We start from the raw sequence: 22,045 nt of genomic DNA, 5'->3' as shown, positions 1-22,045 counted from the left end.
GCATTCATACTTATCATCCTCATTCATTCAAGTAACGGTAGTTCCGGAGGCTAAACAGAAAAAGAAAGAAGAGTAAACCCCGATTTAGCGTGTATAATAGTTGTGACATCTTTTGTACGTTGATCTCAAGAACTTGTATGCTCTTGTACTTTCAACTCCATGAAACTGAATGTGAAGCCACGAACAATAAAAGATTTGAAACTTCGTGGCATGATTTCTTGTTGGTCCTGTCGACTCTCTTTTAGTTAGATCTTGTGGTTTCTTAACACAATTTATTTCGTTAGTTTTAATCGTCGGCTTTTTTGTTCCAAAAATCACACTTCCTATTCTAGTTTTCTTTCTCATCCAGTTACCGTATTTCCTACTTTACTTTCCTTAAATTTACTTTCTTTAAATCTCTTTGAGATTTTGATTTTTAGATGTCATTTCTGTATAGGTGTAATTTTGTCTAATCACTTGGCATACTGATAAGACAGTGCAGAAATCGGATAGAGCACGCCTGTCATTATGTTGGAAGCCTCCTGTATATGACTTCTTGTGATCTCAAACCCGATTGAGATATAGTTTTGACTCTTGAGTTACCTAAGAGTAAATATATTAACCTTTTTACGGTTAGATATATGTTCGAAAATACTGTAGACGTTTAATCGATGAAAAAACTTAGAAAATTTTAATTTTAAACAGAAAATTACATAGCGTAATGTTATTTACCCTTTTGCTTCCTAAGTTGATAGGTATTAAGAATAATGTTTTACTATGAATCTAGGGAACACTGAACTGAAACCAACGAATGAATATGTTGACTTAACGTTTTAAATTCGAATTTAATTTCTGTTTATCTGAAGTTATCTAACCAGGTTTGTCTTATCATTTTAATATAAATAAATTGTACGTTTATTATTATCATGTAAGCTATATTTATTTGTAATAATTTATTCCGAATCTGTATTGGTTTGTTTAAAGTCATAATCGTTGTCTGGCTGTGCTGCAGCCTTGACTTACCCGGTTTAAGTATGAAAGTATCTCTTTTTTTATTTATTCCTTTTTACGATTCAGTTGTATGCACGGTACACGAACGGTGAATACTCCGATCAGGCGGTGCAGTTTGTGACCTGACAAGGTCGCTCACTTTATGGTATAGTTCAGTGGTACTAGACCTATGTCTTTTATCTTTCATTGCTGGCGCGCCTGTTTGATCGTTACTTGTTTATGCTGTTTGTTCCTGGTCTTTTGTATCCCCACCCCACTTTCTAACTAACCTGTATTAAGTCTTTGTTAGTAGATTGTCCTCATCATTTGGATTTTGTTTCTTTTTTTATCGGTCAGGTTCATTTGTTTTTTATGTAATGTACAAATTAAAGCAGTAGTTTTTATTTATTATTTTCATCATACGAGATTTTAAACTTTATAAGTAAAGGTTATCTTGATGTAACCCCTTCAGTTCTTTCTGCTTCACTCTCATTCTGTCTCTGTCTAAGATTATAAAGGGGGTTCTCAGATTGAACTTGAAAGTAAGATATCCTTAAACAAGTCTTTTACTACTTAATAGAAAAAGATTGTCAGATTTTTTTATCCTTTCCCAGATAATCAACATAAATTCTATATATTCGCTTTTGTCTCTACCAATGAGTTTGAGATGTAATAACTATCTTCATAATAATAAAAAATAGAAGAGATATTATTTGATTTCTCAGTAATTTTTAATTACCTGCCAATTTCAGCTGATACTAAAATGTTCAGTCTGACTACTTGTTAATCTAACATTATTTTACACTTAGATGCAATCCCCAAAAACCACTAAAATGTTATCCTATTAACTGCCTCAAAACTAATTTTTTCTCATTGTTCTTCAGCCGAAAATCTAATTGAATCAATGGAATTCGTGCGTTCCGATCATTTTCCAATTAATAAGCATTTCAGTTGGAATGTTTATTTAAAAAAATAAAAAGTAAAGGGTTTGTTTTCTTTTAATAAGCTGAAAAAAATATGTAATTAAAATTTATCATTAATACAATTGAAATGAAGTTATTGTATTTGAAAGAAAAAAATTACACTTTAACTTTTGTGGAGAAGGAAAGTTGTAATGATTTTGTAAAACTTAAATTAAATTGTGAACCTTTGGCCATAAAAAATGCGCCTGCCAAAGTTTTTTCTTGTGAGATTTGCTCGTGGGCGTAAAGTATTAATTAAATTTTTATTTACGAATATAGTTCATTCGTGATTTAATCATTTTTTATTCATATCACTGCGTTAAACGTACATTATGTTTATTCTACTACTTTTTTTTTTTTTTTTTGTTTTCAGTCATTTGACTGGTTTGATGCAGCTCTCCAAGATTCCCTATCTAGTGCTAGTCGTTTCATTTCAGTATACCCTCTACATCCTACATCCCCAACAATTTGTTTTACATACTCCAAACGTGGCCTGCCTACACAATTTTTCCCTTCTACCTGTCCTTCCAATATTAAAGCGACTATTCCAGGATGCCTTAGTATGTGGCCTATATAAGTCTGTCTCTTCTTTTAGCTATATTTTTCCAAATGCTACTTTCTTCACCTATTTGCCGCAATACCTCTTCATTTGTCACTTTATCCACCCATCTGATTTTTAACATTCTCCTATAGCACCACATTTCAAAAGCTTCTAATCTTTTTTTCTCAGATACTCCGATTGTCCAAGTTTCACTTCCATATAAAGCGACACTCCAAACATACACTTTCAAAAATCTTTTCCTGACATTTAAATTAATTTTTGATGTAAACAAATTATATTTCTTACTGAAGGCTCGTTTAGCTTGTGCTATTCGGCATTTTATATCGCTCCTGCTTCGTCCATCTTTAGTAATTTTACTTCCCAAATAACAAAATTCTTCTACCTCCATAATCTTTTCTCCTCCTATTTTCACATTCAGTGGTCCATCTTTGTTATTTCTACTACATTTCATTACTTTTGTTTTGTTCTTGTTTATTTTCATGCGATAGTTTTTGCGTAGGACTTCATCTATACCGTTCATTGTTTCTTCTAAATCCTTTTTACTCTCGGCTAGAATTACTATATCATCAGCAAATCGTAGCATCTTTATCTTTTCACCTTGTACTGTTACTCCGAATCTAAATTGTTCTTTAACCTCATTAACTGCTAGTTCCATGTAAAGATTAAAAAGTAACGGCGATAGGGAACATCCTTGTCGGACTCCCTTTCTTATTAGGGCTTCTTTCTTATGTTCTTCAATTGTTATTGTTGCTGTTTGGTTCCTGTACATGTTAGCAATTGTTCTTCTATCTCTGTATTTGAACCCTAATTTTTTTAAAATGCTGAACATTTTATTCCAGTCTACGTTATCGAAAGCCTTTTCTAGGTCTATAAACGCCAAGTATGTTGGTTTGTTTTTCTTTAATCTTCCTTCTACTATTAATCTGAGGCCAAAAATTGCTTCCCTTGTCCCTATACTTTTCCTGAAACCAAATTGGTCTTCTCCTAACACTTCTTCCACTCTCCTCTCAATTCTTCTGTATAAAATTCTAGTTAAGATTTTTGATGCATGACTAGTTAAACTAATTGTTCTGTATTCTTCACATTTATCTGCCCCTGCTTTCTTTGGTATCATAACTATAACACTTTTTTTGAAGTCTGATGGAAATTCCCCATTTTCATAAATATTACACACCAGTTTGTATAATCTATCAATCGCTTCCTCACCTGCACTGCGCAGTAATTCTACAGGTATTCCGTCTATTCCAGGAGCTTTTCTGCCATTTAAATCTTTTAATGCTCTCTTAAATTCAGATCTCAGTATTGTTTCTCCCATTTCATCCTCCTCAACTTCCTCTTCTTCCTCTATAACACCATTTTCTAATTCATTTCCTCCGTATAACTCTTCAATATATTCCACCCATCTATCGACTTTACCTTTCGTATTATATATTGGTGTACCATCTTTGTTTAACACATTATTAGATTTTAATTTATGTCCCCCAAAATTTTCCTTAACTTTCCTGTATGCTCCGTCTATTTTACCAATGTTCATTTCTCTTTCCACTTCTGAACACTTTTCTTTAATCCACTCTTCTTTCGCCAGTTTGCACTTCCTGTTTATAGCATTTCTTAATTGCCGATAGTTCCTTTTACTTTCTTCATCACTAGCATTCTTATATTTTCTACGTTCATCCATCAGCTGCAATATATCGTCTGAAACCCAAGGTTTTCTACCAGTTCTCTTTATTCCGCCTAAGTTTGCTTCTGCTGATTTAAGAATTTCCTTTTTAACATTCTCCCATTCTTCTTCTACATTTTCTACCTTATCTTTTTTACTCAGACCTCTTGCGATGTCCTCCTCAAAAATCTTCTTTACCTCCTCTTCCTCAAGCTTCTCTAAATTCCACCGATTCATCTGACATCTTTTCTTCAGGTTTTTAAACCCCAATCTACATTTCATTATCACCAAATTATGGTCGCTATCAATGTCTGCTCCAGGGTAAGTTTTGCAGTCAACGAGTTGATTTCTAAATCTTTGCTTAACCATGATATAATCTATCTGATACCTTGCAGTATCGCCTGGCTTTTTCCAAGTGTATATTCTTCTATTATGATTTTTAAATTGGGTGTTGGCAATTACTAAATTATACTTCGTGCAAAACTCTATAAGTCGGTCCCCTCTTTCATTCCTTTTGCCCAGCCCGTATTCACCCACTATATTTCCTTCCTTGCCTTCTCCAATGCTTGCATTCCAATCTCCAACTATTATTAAATTTTCATCTCCTTTTACGTGTTTAATTGCTTCATCAATCTCTTCGTATACACACTCTACCTCATCATCATCATGGGCGCTTGTAGGCATATAGACGTTAACAAACGTTGTCGGTTTAGGTTTTGATTTTATCCTTATTACAATGATTCTATCGCTATGCGTTTTGAAATACTCCACTCTCCTCCCTATCTTCTTGTTCATCACGAAACCTACTCCTGCCTGCCCATTATTTGACGCTGAGTTAATTACTCTAAAATCACCTGACCAAAAGTCGCCTTCCTCTTCCCACCGAACCTCACTAATTCCTACTATATCCACATTTGTCCTACCCATTTCCTTTTTTAAATTTTCTAGCCTACCAACCTTTTTTAAGCTTCTAACATTCCACGCTCCGACTCGTAGAATGTTATTTTTTAATTTTCTGGTGACCCCTTCCTTAGTAGTCCCCACCCGGAGATCCGAACGGGGGACTATTTTACCTCCGGAATATTTTACCAAGGAAGGCGCCTCCATTATTGGTATGTGAAAATGCAGAGAGCCACATTTTCTTGGAAAAAAAGCAGCTGTAGTTTTCCATTGCTTTCAGCTGCGCAGTACTCAGAGGACTGAGTGATGTTGATACGGCCGTTTAAGTCGTCCTGACTCACGCCCCTAACAACTACTGAAAGAGCTGCTGCCCTCTTTCAGGAATCATTCCTTAGTCTGGCTCTCAACAGATACCTCTCCGATATGGTTGCACCTTCGGTCCAGCTACTCTGTATCCCTGAGCACTCAAGCCCCCTCACTAACGGCAAGGTCTCATGATTCATAGAGGAGGATTCTACTACTAGATTGAAATAATTATTTATTTATTTTTTGGAAAGTAATCGATCGGTAACTGGGAAATCATTTGTTGAAATACGTCTATTTACCGAGAATAATGAGGCAGGACATATGTTTTTATCATTAAGAAAAATTTTATCTTACAGCAATTTCTAAAGTTTTTCGAAAATAAAGCTCAATTGATATAATGAGACTTACCTGGATTTTTACCGTTAATATCAAGCTAAAATCTTAACGGCAGAAACTAAACCATAAATATTCCTTCCGGATTCTTTTCCTTACATAATAAAATTAAATATATTATTGTATATTGCTAGTAAGTAGGTTAAGCTTAAATTCAACTTTAATTTAACTGAAATACTACCTAATAACATAATTTACAATCATAATTTAACTAAACATTTTGAATTGACTGAGCTAGTGCTAGTTTGTTCTAGATGAACAGGTGCTTTTCGCGCCTACGTTGAATATATTCATTGCAATAAATATTCGGTAAAACTTTGATAATGCTCGATACTAGAGGGAAGGAGAATACACTTATACACTGTTTCACTTCACTAAGAAAATTAACCTATTGCAATACTTTATCTGTCATAGTTTTTCTTATGGTTGTAAAACAACTGTCATTAATCAGAATTGATTTCTCTGAGATTAATGATACAGTCAATCCCTGTAATGAATTTGTAATTTGTAGGATGAAATCATCCGCATTTCACAATTTTATGTTTGACTAGATAAAGAAAACTACTTCTCTCTTTATTTCTCGCTTTCTCTAGTAAGTCTGACATGAGGTGCTAGTTATTCTTGAGTTTAGTATGCCTTTTATTGGGACAGATTTGTCACTCATGTTAAACTGCTTACAACCATTACGTTTATGTCACATAAGTAAGTTATAAGAAACATTATTTATAAAATGATTTTTGTGATCGTATTTTTAAATACATAACATTTTCTAAAGAAGGTCTGATGTGATCGTTATTTAGTAATCTTTTCCTGAACGAAGGATACCTACTTCATATTACAGTAAAAGTTTTGTACGGTAAAATATAAAATATAAAAGCCATTTGTGGCTAGCAGAAATATATGTTCTGAAAAAGGTTTTTTTTTTTCTGTACAGTGAACGTGATATATTCTTTTATTCTAAATATTTTATTTCAACATACTACCTGAAATCTTTAAAATACTGTATAAAAATACATATTGCACCGTTACTATTATTCAATATTTATAGTTTTATAAAAGCATAGAAAGTATTGAAAGTGATAGTTATTTTAAAGTTTTATTATGGTGTTTACTAGTTGAGGTAGATAGCATTAAACGCTTGTGAATTTACAGTATGTTCAGTACAGAAGTATAATATTGTATAATAACATATAGCAGTAGTCTAGCGAAAGGGTGACCTCGTTCGCTCGGTTACCATAGTTACCAGTTGAACATTTAAGCAAGCACATCTGCATTGGATTATAACGACTGTTGTTTTATTCTACCCTAACCCAGTGCTATGATAAAAACTGCCCTTTCCCAACCATTTTATTTTCATAAACATTTGATTTTTACAGCGTCTGTTTTTTTAATTTATGATGTTTTATTTTATTTTTTTTAAATGTAATATTTTATTATTATTTGTTCTATTATTGTTTCTTTATTTTGGTGAATTGTAAACAAACATTAATTTATATTCTACTTAAACTCTCAGATCTTCGTAACTTACCAAAACACCCGTAAAAATAAAGTCGGACTTTTACACTGGGATTTTCCAAAATTATATTGTACTTTCCAAAACTGTAATATTCTGAAACTTAATATAACAATTTTTACTATGGAAATAAGGGAAAAAAATTATTTATATTATTTTGAATTGAAAAATACCCTACTTATCCTATACATGTTGAAAAGGTTAAGTAATTTTTAATTTAATTATATTGTTAACTTATATTTCATTTATGTTCTTATTTTGTTAAGGAAAAGAAAGGAATAATGATAAAAGTCACGAAAGTTATTGCGTAAGAAGCTATTATAGCTATATAAGTTATTGTAATGGAACTCTTCTATTTCCTTGTGTATTTTTATCGTGTTGCGTTACGTGAATTCAGAAAAAAATTTCTTCACTTTTTTATTTGCATTTTAAATAATTATGTACGTGTTGAACAATCTAACTTTTTTATTCCATTTGTTAGTTATCACGTAACTAGTTAATTAATTAATTTCTTAATTAATCCATTTATATAATTGAAGTTGTTGAAACTATTATTGAAGTAATAGATTTTTCCTTTTGATAATTATTATTTTGCGAATTATAAATTATTACCTAATTAAATAAAAGGAATTTTGTAATATTTGTACATATTTCTCAACTAACCATAAAAAAACCACCAAAATTTTATTTGATTCTTAAAGATTTATTCCAGTAAAAATTGCGGATTAATTTTATTGCTTACACATTTGTCCTACTACGTGGCAGGTATATCACATCTCCTCGTGCCAGTTCGATTTACCTATCTTTTCATACGTTTTTCAGTAATATAAGAAAAATAAATTGAATTCATTTTCCAATAACTTTAGCTCAAGGTAGGACACTATTTTACCTCAGATTGTTATTTTATTATTAATTTACATTTTTTTAATAATTTTAATTTTTTACTTTCTTATCTAGCGCTATAGCTTTAGAAGGGAAACTATTGTAATCGGTCCAATTTTGGCATATGCGGTTTTCACCGGATCTTTACGTTTTGACACCTAAGGATCAAAAAAACCGGATGGAAATTTTCTGGATGTTCGTATGTACGTGTGTATGTTCAGTGTCGCCCTCTGAATCATTTAATATCTCCAGAACTACTCGACCGATTTTGACCAAACTTGGTCTGATTTCTTCTATATATGGGACATTGATATCATTAATATTTCAACATAATAGGTTGACGGGGCGAGGCTGTAGAGCAAGGTCACACTCAAAATCTCGAGATTTCGCCTGATTAAGGTTTTATTTTTCTTCGGCACATTTGTTAAAAATGAAAAAATAATGTTTCCAAAAAGAGTTTTTATTTAGCAAAATGACATCCCCACTCCAAAAATGATTCTAAATAAATAGCAGCTAAGTGGGTATACTGCGTCAATAGTACCCCTTCTCACCAAAGGAGCGCTAGTGTAGCACTGATGTACAGCTGCTGTAGTCTTTCTTTCTTTCTATGTTTAGCCTCTGGAACCACCGTAACGTATTACTTCAGAGGATGAATGAGGATGATGTGTATGAATGTAAATGAAGTGTAGTCTTGTACAGTCTCAGGTCGACCATTCCTGAGGTGTGATTAATTGAAACCCAACCACCAAAGAACACCAGTATCCACGATCTAGTACTCAAATCCGTATAAAAGTAACTGCCTTTGCTAGGATTTGAACCTTAGAACTCTCGACTTCCAAATCAGTTTATTTGCGATTCGAGTTCACCATTAGACCAATACGGTGGGTTGGTTGTAGTCGTCTGCTATGTTGTAACGTTACAGGTGAGCGGTAGATTAAATAAATGCATAATATTTAAATGAAAAAACGTATTTAAGTGGCCACTAGTACCGCCACACCCGCACGAATGAAATAAGGCATAAGGCATGCGTGCGCACTTTAGTTAGAATCATCGAATTAAATAAACAAAAAATATTATATGTAAGTAAAATTATAAATATCTTAAATTATGTTGTGTGTGTAAGCTGTACATCAGGAAAACGTCGCGTGATGGGAAGTCCTACAATCATATTTATTTCGTTCAAATAAAAAAATGTCAACTTTCTCCCCTTCAAATATATCTTATCTCAAGTAAACTACTTAAATTTTTATCTATTGATATACATGTTAAAAAAAGGAGAAATTAATTTTTGGTTATATGAATTAAACAAGCTTTTTTTGTAGTTTTTTGTCTTCTTGGCAGCACTGACTTTCCGTTGCATAAACTTATTTAAAATACTGTTAATGTATTCGTGTTGAGAATTTATATATTTGCTGATTAAATGTATATATATATATATATATATATATATATATATATATGAGACAGGGCTGAGGCTCATATTTGTTATTCAGCAACAAAGCTTTTGCTTTAATGTATCTCATATTAAGGTACGTATAAGCACTTCAACTGGTAACTACCAGTAATTCTATATTTATATTTACCATTGATGAAAATTATTAAACCAAAATGCAAAATGGGAATATGTTATGTATATTTTTATATAGATTATTTACCTTTTGAGATGCTTATACGTGTCTCAGTATTAGGTATATGTTGTATAAAAAAGATATTTGTTGCCTTGTTGCCAGTTTTGTTGTTGAATACCAAATATGTGTCTCAACCGTATAAATATTGTTATTATTTAGTAATTTCTATTGGCATGACATCGAAAATATGCTGTGGGACTTAGCGGTTACATGTGTTTTAGATTTTATAGCTAAAACATATGAAATATTATGTATTATCAGTTAAAATTGACGTGACAGATTATGTACTTTCACCATATGTGACAGGCTATTACAAAGACATTATAACTGGTGTATATATTCCGATTTCATTCCATTGTTACCTAGGTTTCTTAAATCATTATTATTATTATTATTTTTTCTGCTTTAAGTTTTTTAAATATTCAAACCGAGTTATGTATACAATCTACATTAGCAGGCTCCTATCTTGCGGTTCATCGACGTCACAAATTCCTTCTCTTTCCTCCTGGATCTATTTCCTTCTCACATCAGTTTTAATTTATATCATTCTTTTATCCTCGAAATTTATAATTATTCCCAAAAATATGGCTATAACTGTACAATTTTCTTTAAATTAATTACTGAAAAGAAAGATAGTTTTTCACATCTCCCCCTAGAAGGAAGAAACTGTAAAGCTTGCCTCGTTAATTTTTTTTTTTGCCATGGTAGCCATAGTGAGTTGTTTCGAAAAGTTCAGCTCTCTTATTTACTGGAAATAATTGAAAATCCAGTTCTACGGCATTTGAGAATTTTATCCTTGTAATTTTGTCCATTTTACATTTTATGGTTCATTTTTCTTCTTTGTATGAGGTAAAGGAAATATTTTGATAGCGAAAAATTTCGGTTTCCAGATTTCAACGGAAATATCCGTTTTGACGATCCCTGAATCCATTTTGACTAGTTTCGGCGTGACGTCTGTACGTATGTATCTCGGATAATTCAAAAATGATTAGCCGTAGGATGTTGAAATTTTGGATTTAGGACTGTTGTAACATCTAGTTGTGCACCTCCCCTTTTGATTGAAATCGATTGGACCAGAAGTGCCCCAAATCCAAACAAATTGGATTTTGGACTTTTTCTTAACTGCAGTAATAACCTTTCATTAAGAGCTTTTCAACGACATATCATAAGTGGTACTTATTTTCATTGGGTCCAGAGGTATAACCAAATAATATTTTAATTAATGAAATATTTGGGTCTTAGGGGAAGGCACATTGGTTCAAATTAGACTTCATCTCCTTTTTTTTTATTTATTTTTATTTTTTTTTTTAATTTTAATATATTGATTTATTAATAATAAAAAAGTATTAATAATATTAACCTCTCATTGTAAAATAAAATTTACGATGAATAATAATTCAATAATAAAAAAAATATAAATTTATATATATATATATATATATATATATATATATATATATATATGAAAGTATATCAGAAGTTTTTAATGATATAAAATTTTATGTACTTTTTAATTTAAAAAAATGTGTAAATGTAATTTAATAGGCATACAAGGAACTTATATGTTGTCCACATCAGTTTTTTTTTTTATTTCCTTTGAACTATCTGTGGAACCAATTAAAAAAATACCTTATTTCGTTTTTTTCCCATTTCTGCTGTTATTCTTTCATTATTTGACAACTTAGGAAAATATTCTTTCTCTTGGTTTTTCTAAACACCCTAGAGATTTTTAATTTTATTTCTAAAGTTTCTTCTTCTATCCAGATTATTTATTTAAGATATTTAAATTTTCAAGTATTCCAATTTTACTTTAGTTTTTAAAGATATCGGTTTATCTTTAATATTCGTTATACATTCTGTTTCTCATAAGAAATTTTGAATCTGTTTTTTTCTGGGATTTCTTTTAACGTTTCTATTTGAATCTTTGCTACTTCAAAAATGCTTTCAATTATTGCCAGATCGTCTGCAAAGCCAAAGCAGCAATCTTTTACGGTTTTTTTTCTTTTTTGTTTTTATACGAAAATCTAACGGTACATAAAATTTGAAAAAGGGATTGAAGAGCAAAACTTGGTTATTTTTTTCATCGGGTGGTTGCTGTACATTAAAGAATTCAGATTTCAGCTTTCTGGCTAATCGGAAAGTTAAATGTTGAAAACGACTGGATGTTTTGACATCAAACAAACTTGTAATACATCTTATAAATTTATTCATGTAAAAAAACAATTGGATTTATATTTATATGTTACAAGAAATATGGGGAACACATTTAAAGTAATTTGATATAAAAATAAGGAAGTAGATTAACTTGTTAAAGCCTCACGTACTGAAACAAAAATAATTTATTCGTATAATAATTATTAGTGTAAGCCGTATAGGTATTTTATTGGAATCAACCAAAAATAGATTTCGATTACATGTGTTTAATTTCTCATTAAAGCTAAAATTTACCGCTTAGTAATTATTACATTTTTTCTCCTAAGTCTTTTTGAGAGCAAAGATTTGCACTGAAGGAAAATATTTTATAAAAGGTGAATCTTAATAACAGATAAAAATTAAAAATTAGTTTAGTTAAATTTAGGATAAATATTATAAACGAACGAAGGTATGTAAAGAAAAGTGGACGAAGATCTTAATATCCAATGAATTTATTTTCCAGGTTTAAGTTTAAAAAAGTAATTAATGTTTATAATTTTAACATTATGACGTAAATTGGACATCGGTTGTAGTATGATGATTGTCGGTAGTGTAAAAATATAGTCTATTTCTAGTTTGTTTAATTATGATTCGCAAACAGGAACTATACGCCACGTAATATTAGTGTTTGAAATCGTTTCAGCTACTGTCCGTTTTTTAATCCGGCGTAAAGTGTTAAGAGAAATAATCATCTGTATTGTATGTGTGTAAAACTTACTGTAAGAGAATCTATTTTGGTGAAGAAAAGTAATCCATTCCGATTTCGATTTATCAATTACTGTAATATTAATTTGTTTACTGTTGTACTTAAAATTTGGAATATTTTTATTTAGTAAAAAAGTACTATTTATTACGGAATGTCATGTGTTTGTATATCAAAGTTTCCTTAAAACTCTGTAATCCGTTGAACCGATCTAATATTTATTTTACGGCTGGATGAATTGAACTTTTTAGAAAGGACCTTTCCCGGAGTATGGTGGTGTTTAATGAGGTCTAAACTTATCTAGATAATTTCATTATTCATAGGTGAGCAATTAGTCTTAAAATGAGAGCGTGTCGTATTATACAGCGTAATTTTATGTTTAGAAGTATTACTTTGAGTCGCTGTCTAAATCACTTTTTGTAAACATTTCTAATGGTTTCTATAAAACCATTCTATAAATTATATAAATGAAGTTGATTTTTATTTTTATTTTTTTTATTTATCAAATCGGGCAATCTGTTCTCAAGATATCAAAGGTAGAACGGAAAATTGTATTGTTTCACATTTTTTGTAGGTAGGAGCTTGGTATAATTTATCGTAGCAAATCTTATGTTAAATTTGCTTCTGCAGTTAAAAAAGTATGTCTGTAAATTCCTGAGAATGCGTTTTGTATTTATGTTATCGGTGCTGATGCAAAAAAACTTCATTTTCTGCCGATCATTATGTTAGGATGATATAATGTTGCTGAAATTGAAAACTGATTAAATTTCTTCAAATAAGTTTGAATTTTTTCTATTAGTTTTCATTTCTAAGAAAGCTTTATTACACTGTATTGTTGATACATATATCTAATTTATTAATTTTTTCATTCATTTATTCTTTTATGATTATAGCTTATGATATTTTTTTTAATAAATTTTCACGTTCTCGTAAACTACGGTGTAGTGCATGCATTATCACATTGTATGAAGATACTTGAGTTTAATTATTACTTATGTATTTAATGATTGTGTTATTTTTATGTACTTCATTTATACATTTTCTTTGTTACGTTTTCTCAAATTATATTAACAGTTTTCATAGTTTGAAGCAGTGCAAAATTTTATTGTTTGTGTTTTTTTCTCAGTAATAATACTAATAATAATAATATCTTGTTAGGTTATTCGCTTTTTAGAAAAACCTATCATATTAGCCTATTATTTCAACTTGTATCTGTTTTTTACGTTTTTACCGTATTACGTATCGAAAAAAATTAAAAGACAACAAATTAAATCTGCTCCGCTTTCGGTTGAAAACCTTTTTTATTTATACACTAAGATAGAGTTTTTAAAAAATTCAGCTTACGAAAATAAAATTTGTAACAACTATCCTCAGATGTTTTTTATTTTATTTTGAACGACAGTGTTTTACCATTTCCCTTTTGGCTAAACTGCTATTTAATAGAACTGTTTTAATAGAAGGGAAAACATTTTAGCGAAACTTTAAACTGAAGTAAATATAGCCGGCCTCCGTGGCGCGAGTGGTAGCGTCTCGGCCTTTCATCCGGAGGTCCGGGGTTCGAATCCCGGTCAGGCATGGCGTTTTCACACGCTACAAGTCATTCATATCTTATATATTTTATCCTCTGAAGCAATACCTAACGGTGGTCCCGGAGGTTAAAAAAAAAACGCATAGAATTATAAATAACCTTATTCAGTCTGGTGGGTTGCTACCACCTTCTCCCGGGAACAGCGTCTGGGGGGCGGATTTACTCTCTGGAGTTGTATTTTACTAATAAATTTCGGAGGAGGAGGAAGCAAGATTAGAATAAATGAAAAAAATAAACAGACATTTTTAACAATCTGTGTGTGAAACGTTTCTGGAATTTTGATTGACGTTCCCCATTCAGATATAGATAAAAATTGATGCTTGGAAAAACACCGAGTAGTTCAGTTTGTTAATAAATACTTTTAAAAAATAACATGAATAAAACTTCAATAGAAATGTAATATATTTTTAATTAATTTTTGGCTATGTTATTTCATTATATATGTTTATTTTTTGCTTATGTAATCAGTTAATTTGCTGTAATGTAAAGTAATTGCTTTATTTTAATATAGTTTTAAGTAAGTATTAACCGATACTTAAGTTCTATTGTAATCGAACAACTAGGTATTGCCAAATTGCCAAAATTCTACCGTACTCTTTCTCCTTTCATTAATACTTATTTTTTTCATTTATTTAACTATTTTTCGTAAAATTACTTATTACATAACGTAGTCAATTTTTGTTACTTTTGGACATCGGCTGCATATAACAAGTACAGGTTACCTGGTGTAGTTTGTCTGTTAAAGTGAGGTGTGAGTCACCTACTGGTCGGATCGTTAATGTTATTTTATCACGTGACTTTGCTAGCCGTGTTTATTGCTACGATGGTGATTTCTACTGTAAACACGTTCATACACAAACGGTTTCGACGGGCGTGTGTTTGTGTATGTATCTACAGAGAGAGAGAGGGAAAGATGAGAGCGAGAGAATGAGTGACGCAGAGTGTGAAGTAGAAGGAAACTTCGCTCTGTCGTTTGTCGACGAAGGTGCATAACCCTTTCACCTCTTGTAGCAGTTTTATTTCAATATGTATTAGACATCTCCCGGATACTGTCTGAAGGCAAAACTTATTTTTATCCTTCCCTCATTCTGTTTCACTCTTTTCATTTCTTTCTCTCTCCTCCCTTTCTTTACTTATTTTCTTTTCCTTATTCTGTCTCGCTTAAAATTATAATAGTATTAGGAAATTAATTTATTGTAAAGAATGCGTTAAAATTATTTAGATTGCCTTTTATTCTTCTGTAGTTTATTATTTTGTTTTGTAAGTTAATAATATTTTTGTTTTATTGCTTTTGAATTTAGACTATTCCTTTATTAGCTTTCAATTAGTAATTTACTATTTATGTTTAAGGAAAAGAGATTCTTAATGTGTATATCGGGGACAAATTGTTTGTAGACGATCTGAGTTATAGATTTCTCACAATTATCGTGTAGCTATTTTAAAAAAAAAACGCATCATGTTATATTTATTGCGAAAAGTTAGAGACATAGCAGTTTTCTGTGGTCTTCTTCATTAAACAGAACGTACTGTTGCATATAAATATGCTAAGTCCTCCGAAATATGTTTTACTTTACAAGGACACGCACCTTCATTCTATTATCCATAGGGACTATATAATGAACATCGTTAGTCCCACTGATAGCAGTAACTCTTGACTAGTGTCACATGCTGTATCTCAGATGTTTTCAATGCGTAACAGCCATCAGAAGAACTAGATTGTTTAAAGCAACAGATTAATGAATCTCTTTCTATTGTGAAACACTATGTCCAATAGGGGGATAGAAAAGAAGCGAAATTTCTTTATTAGTATCTTTTTTATGTTAAACCATTGATTCCCAAAGTGGTCCAGGTGGACCCCCAGGGGTCCACGGGAGACTCGACGGGGGTCTACGTTGGTGTGACAAAAAAATGGGGGTCACAATTCGTAAGCGGGGATCCACGAAAATTCATCTGGTTTCGATAGTGAAGAACTAAAATGTTGGCTTGACTATGCGTATCAATCTAGGCAGATAATGTTTTGAGAAGCTCAGCGACTGTTAACTTGTAAAACCTTGCATATTCCATATTCAGTACAACGAACGTGTCGAGACTTGCAAAGCGCCGCCACTGTCGCCGCCGCCGTCCGCAACGCTTGTTCAGACGTGCAAAGGGACGAAATACGACTTGTGGTGTGTGTGCTAGCAATCTTGCATGAACTTGTTTGATTCTTCACTAATATAAATACGATTGCCAAGGATAAACGTTACTCATTTGTTTCCGGAATTTCGAAAAGAAAAGTGAATATATATTAGCGTTTGCCAGTGTCGGAAAAAGTAGTAAGTACTTACCTGCTTTTTTGTAGGAATTGCGAGAAAGCTTCTGATAGCGTTTCCCTCGTCATATCTTGTCGAAAAAAGTTTTAGTGTCGTTACAAACCTTTTATCAAAAAAAAGGAGCAGATTCAATATCACAGAACGGGGAGATTTGCGCTTATTCCTAACAAAACTGAAGCCAAATACTGATAATTTGCTGTCAGTCCATCAAGTACATCCCTCCCATTAAAATTGTAACTATTTTGTGATTGTCATTGTAGAAGTTACATTACGTTATTAATGTTTAATTTTATTTATATTACGACAATTTTATTATATTACATTGCAATATGATAACAATAATAATTAATAGTGTAATGATTATATATTTGATTAAATGCAACACAAAAAAATATACTATTTTTCTTTTGCTTTTTAATACTCTGAATGGGAAGTTTTCTAAAAAAAGTAAGTGAGAATTGATTGCTTTCTTGTGCTGTGAGTAGATGTCAAAAATATAAAGTTGGATGGAAGCATTTTTCTTGACTGGCCAACTTTACTTTTTTGACATCCATTCACAGCACAGTCAATCAAAAATTAACCAATCAATTCTCACTTTTTTTCGGAAGCTGTTAGTTCGTGGAACTCAGCCGTAACGCAAATTTTCATAGTTAGATCTAATCTTCGTATTTTCCGTCGACTGGAAATATGGTAGAAATGTAGCTGCAGGGGGTCCACCGGAACCAGCAACATTTTGAAAGTGGTCTATGAGAAAAATAAGTTTGGGAACCTAAACCATTGTTCATCTCGCTTTATTTTTGTCGTTAGTTGTGTATCTTTGCGATTAATGATTAATATTTCGATCGAGTAGAAAAGAATGGCTTAATTGTTTTTCACTAATATTCGTCATTTATCAAGTTGCAAAAATTCAATCCTTGGTTTATGTACTTTTTTAAGATAAAATATGTTGTATAAAAAACCTCAAATGAGAATATTTTTATTATTTGATCAGTAAATAAATTTTAATAATTTTTTATTTATCCTCAACCTCTAGAAAATGCATCAAGACGATTTAATTCACATTTGGAAAAGATTTTTGTGGTAGAAATTTATAACTATTTCATTTGATAACTTTATCATTTAAAAGATATTAACGTTTAAAGAATCAAGTCCAGCTAAAAGTTAAAAAAAAAAAATTGAGTATAGTCCTCCATAGCGATACAGTTGTAGAGATAAGTAAATATAAATGTAATGTGCTGTACACTTACGTGAAGTGATTGTATTTTTGTAAGAAACTTTCTTCCTTCCTTCACAACCTTTCTTACCACCATGTTATTTAAATTAATAATTTAATATTTATGTATCATAATAATTTGTTAAAACGCACGCACGTGTCAGTAGAAAAAAATCTGTCTAATGAGAGAAAAAAAATATATAAATATATTTTTTTTAAATCTCCACTGGATTAAAACTGTCAACGGAAAATTAAAAAAAAAATCATTTAATAGATAAAATTCATCCATCATATACTTAATACTAAGAGAATATACTTTTGTAGTATATTCCCTTAAAATAAATTATGAATTTTTGAATTGCAGTAACGGATAAACAATTACAAAAAACGAGCTAGGTTTATGCATAATTCTTACTGGTTTTCTTTAAATTACAAAGAAAACAACTATTTTTAATTCGAATTTTAACACAGTGTTTTATATTAGTAACTCTTCAATAATGAAGTTTTTTAAGGACTCGCTTCATTAATATCTGTAAATAAAAAGATCAAGGGAATCTTTTATTTTATTCCCCAATCTGTTAACCTGTGCAGTTTTATTTCATTATTGAATTAACTACGTATTGAAGTATAATGTATTCTCTAATTTAGGTGTTTTTGGACCAGTTTTATCGCCCGTTTATTTTCAACTTTACTTAGGTCATAAATTGTTATTTTTAAAATTGAAAAAAAAAATTCTGTTTGTTTTGATTAGTTAACTAAGAAAGTACGTATATTGTATATATAAATTAATTGTTATATATAACAACCACTGTTACTAGCTGGTGAAGTGGTACTTGGAAATAAAAATGTGATACGTATTTCTCAATGGTGATCCTATATGCAAACCTTTCGCAAGAAAATGATTTGCCAGAGCCTTGTCTAATCAGCAGCAATCTCCAGTAACAGTTTAGTCTATATTGTTACCCGATCACATAATCGCAAGTGCGATATATATCACGGTTATATATGCAAATGAAACTAAACCGCAAACGTTTATGTTATAAATTACAGTTCATGATACACTGAACCTGTAAGAGGTAATTTAACTATTGAAAGAAAATCGGAATAAATTAATTAAAATGTGATGTTATAATTTGTAATAACTTTACAAAAAATTATGAAATATAAAAAATCCGTGGAAAACAAAAACATAGATTATTTTAACATGTTAAATAACGGCGAAGAATAATCTAATACCCGTATAGGTTAAATATTTCATTAACATCTGAATTAAGTTAAATCAAACTTACCGATTTGTGTTCTGTTTTCAAACTTTATTAATCCATTTCTTAATCTCCAGATAGTATCTCCGATTGAACGTCACCTTCAGTATCGCTCGCTCTTTCATCATTAGAAGTTTAACCATTTAGGCTGATGATTAGTTTGTTAACTTCAGTATCCATGGCACATTCTTACGCCAGTAGACGTTTCAGTTTCAATAAATTTCTCGCAACATTTTAACCACATACTGCTGCTTTAAAGGTTAAGTTTCGATTTGTCACCCACTCTTTTATTATTCCCAAAATTAGTTCTGTTGGATTTAAATCCGGGTGGTACGAGGGGGGGGGGATCTAAGAACCGTATTTAAAATGCTATCGAGTGAATAAGTTACAACCGGATTTGATGCTTGTATTAACTGAAGTAATTCTCTTTTAATCATCGGTTTATGGAAGGAAATATTCCATCTCTGTAACCACGCCTGGATTTCTCTTTTAAGAGTTCCCATAATTGGAATTTTTTTTCCAATTTACAACCATGGTATGGCGTTTTATCGACAATTACGACAGAATTTGGTTTCAGTTTTCTCAAAAGTTTTTCAGAAACCCATAGTTCCTGTGGTTCATAGTATCATGGTAGTCGCCTGTTTTGGGCTAGCGGTGTGTGTCAGTAAGCCATTTGGAACAAACCTGTCGTACTTTCTTCCTGCATGGATTATAATGACCTTTGGAAATTGGTGGATGAAGTCCGTGACTACTGCCGTCTTTCCACTGTTTGCAGATGAGTGCGAAGTTAAAAACCTAACTTTCATCGAAATATATGATTGGTCTATTTTCTTCCCGAAATTTCTTAATGGCTTTCAGATAAAAAATTCTGTTCATCGCAATATCATGTTACTCTGTCAACAATTTTCGGTTATTTGTTATTTTCATCCAAATAAATCCTAAATCGTGTAAAATAGTCCTTAAACTTGTTTCTCCTCCTTGCCAACCGAGATCATTTTGAAGTGTATTTTTTAATTTTTTGTCAGTTAGTACTGTTTTATCTGTCAAGTAAAAATTTTGAACGATTCTTCTGACAGCTGAAGAATTATAATTGTCAATCATTGTTACATGTTTTTTTGTTTCTTGCGATTTTTATCCGGCGTACAGAAACTTAACTCACCATTTTCATTCGAAAAAATGCTTTCAACTTCCCCTTTTATATGCGTCATCGCACTAACGGATACACCAGTAGCTTTACTACAACGAAGCTGAATTTCTTGCAAGGGAATAAGAAAACTGTCGTCAGATTTCTTAGATTTGTTGAGCTTAGCTTTTTCTTCCATAAATTTCAACACTTCTGTCCGTACAATTTTAGGTAGATTTCATAAGAAAGCTATCTATTGTAATGGGTACCATGATTCGACTTCCGGAAAATTTCGACATATGTTCGCGTTTCACAACCCCCAGACCCCAAAACCATTGTCAGTACAAAATGTTATATATATATATATATTTCACTTTCTTGTGGACTCAATAACTACCGTAATTTTTGCGCCAATCACTTCAAAATTGATACATAAAATATAACGATCCAAATTCTCGGTATAGTTTGTTAATGGAAAAAATCGGACCATGGGGGTGGAAATGGCGGGGCTTTTTCGAAAAAACAAAATATCGCTATAACTTTCTTATTAAGTAAAATGTCTAATTCGTTTAAAGTTCCTACTATTGTTTGGATAAGGGCCTAAAACTTATCTAAGTAAAGTTTTTTGATATCATCAACCATTGGCCCAGGGGGTGGAAAAAATTGGGTTTCGAAAAAAAAATACCTCCCTTAATAGGCACAGTATCGAATCGATTTAAAGATGTCGTTGGTTAGTCTTCTAAACATTACCTAAAACTTTTGTCTGAAAAAACTTTTGATATGACCAACGCTTACGGCAAGGGATGACCAAAATGTTGCTGGAATTGTAAGCAGAAAGGACTTGTCGTATGCTAAACATGTGACATTTTTTTTTACATGCAACCATTGTCGAATTGAGTAAATTAAAAATTTTTTTTTAACTTAAAGCTGGAAATATTTTTTACCTCCTACTTAGAGCCGGTGAAATCTACCTCCGCCTTCCAGCGTGCCGAAAGGGATTTTTTTTTATTTTACTTTTAATTACAGGATTAACGAAAAAAGTCACTAAAATAAATTATTTTGTTTCACTTGAATAAACTCACTATTAGGCCCTATAATAAAAAGAATTCAAAAACCCACCGTTTCCAAAACCCACGCATAATAAACTTTACAAACAGAAAAAAGTTATAATTCTTAAAAAGATGTCACTTATAAATTTAAATAAAAAGGGTCCAAATAAATTTATTGAACTTGCCTTGTTACAGTTCAGTAACTTGCCTAGTTCCGTGATCCTACTGTCATGTAAGAGGATACTAAATGCCGGTCTCTGTGGCGCGAGTGGTAGCGTCTCGACTTTCATCCGGAGGTCCCGGGTTCGAATCCCGGTCAGCATGGCATTTTCACATGCTACAAAAATTGTCATTTGTCTCATCCTCTGAAGTAATACCTAACGGTGGTCCCGGAAGTATACTAGTAAGAGGATACTAAATACGTATTTATTGTTGTTATACGTTATTAATAAATCCAAGAGCCTTTCTTTTTCCTGTTTAGCCTCCGGTAATTACCGTTCAGATAATACTTCAGAGGATGATATGTATGAGTGTAGATGATGAAGTGTAGTCTTGTACAGTCTCAGTTCGACCATTCCTGAGATGTGTAGTTAATTGAAACCCAACCACCAAAGAACACCGGCATCCACGATCTAGGATTTGAATACTAGATCTTGTGTTCTTTGGTGGTTGGGTTTCAATTAACCACACATCTCAGGAATGGTCGAACTGAGATCCAAGGGCCTTCTGTAATATGAGATATATTACAGTAGATATAAGATCTACTGTAATATGTGCTGAATAACATAAATCATAGATTAAACTAACTTTTAGTGTAAATGTAAATA

General features: G+C 31.5%; 1 protein-coding gene across 2 annotated transcripts in view; it reads left to right on the top strand.

The window, feature by feature from the left end:
- Positions 1-22,045, top strand: part of LOC142326013 (F-box only protein 25) — a 148,506-nt gene that overhangs the window by 14,391 nt on the left and 112,070 nt on the right. The window lies entirely within an intron of this gene.

This window comes from Lycorma delicatula, chromosome 6 (assembly GCF_047948215.1).
Source record: "Lycorma delicatula isolate Av1 chromosome 6, ASM4794821v1, whole genome shotgun sequence".
Classification (NCBI taxonomy): domain Eukaryota; kingdom Metazoa; phylum Arthropoda; class Insecta; order Hemiptera; family Fulgoridae; genus Lycorma; species Lycorma delicatula.
The sequence above is the reverse complement of the archived record's forward strand: the minus strand, read 5'-3'. Positions and strand labels throughout refer to the sequence as shown.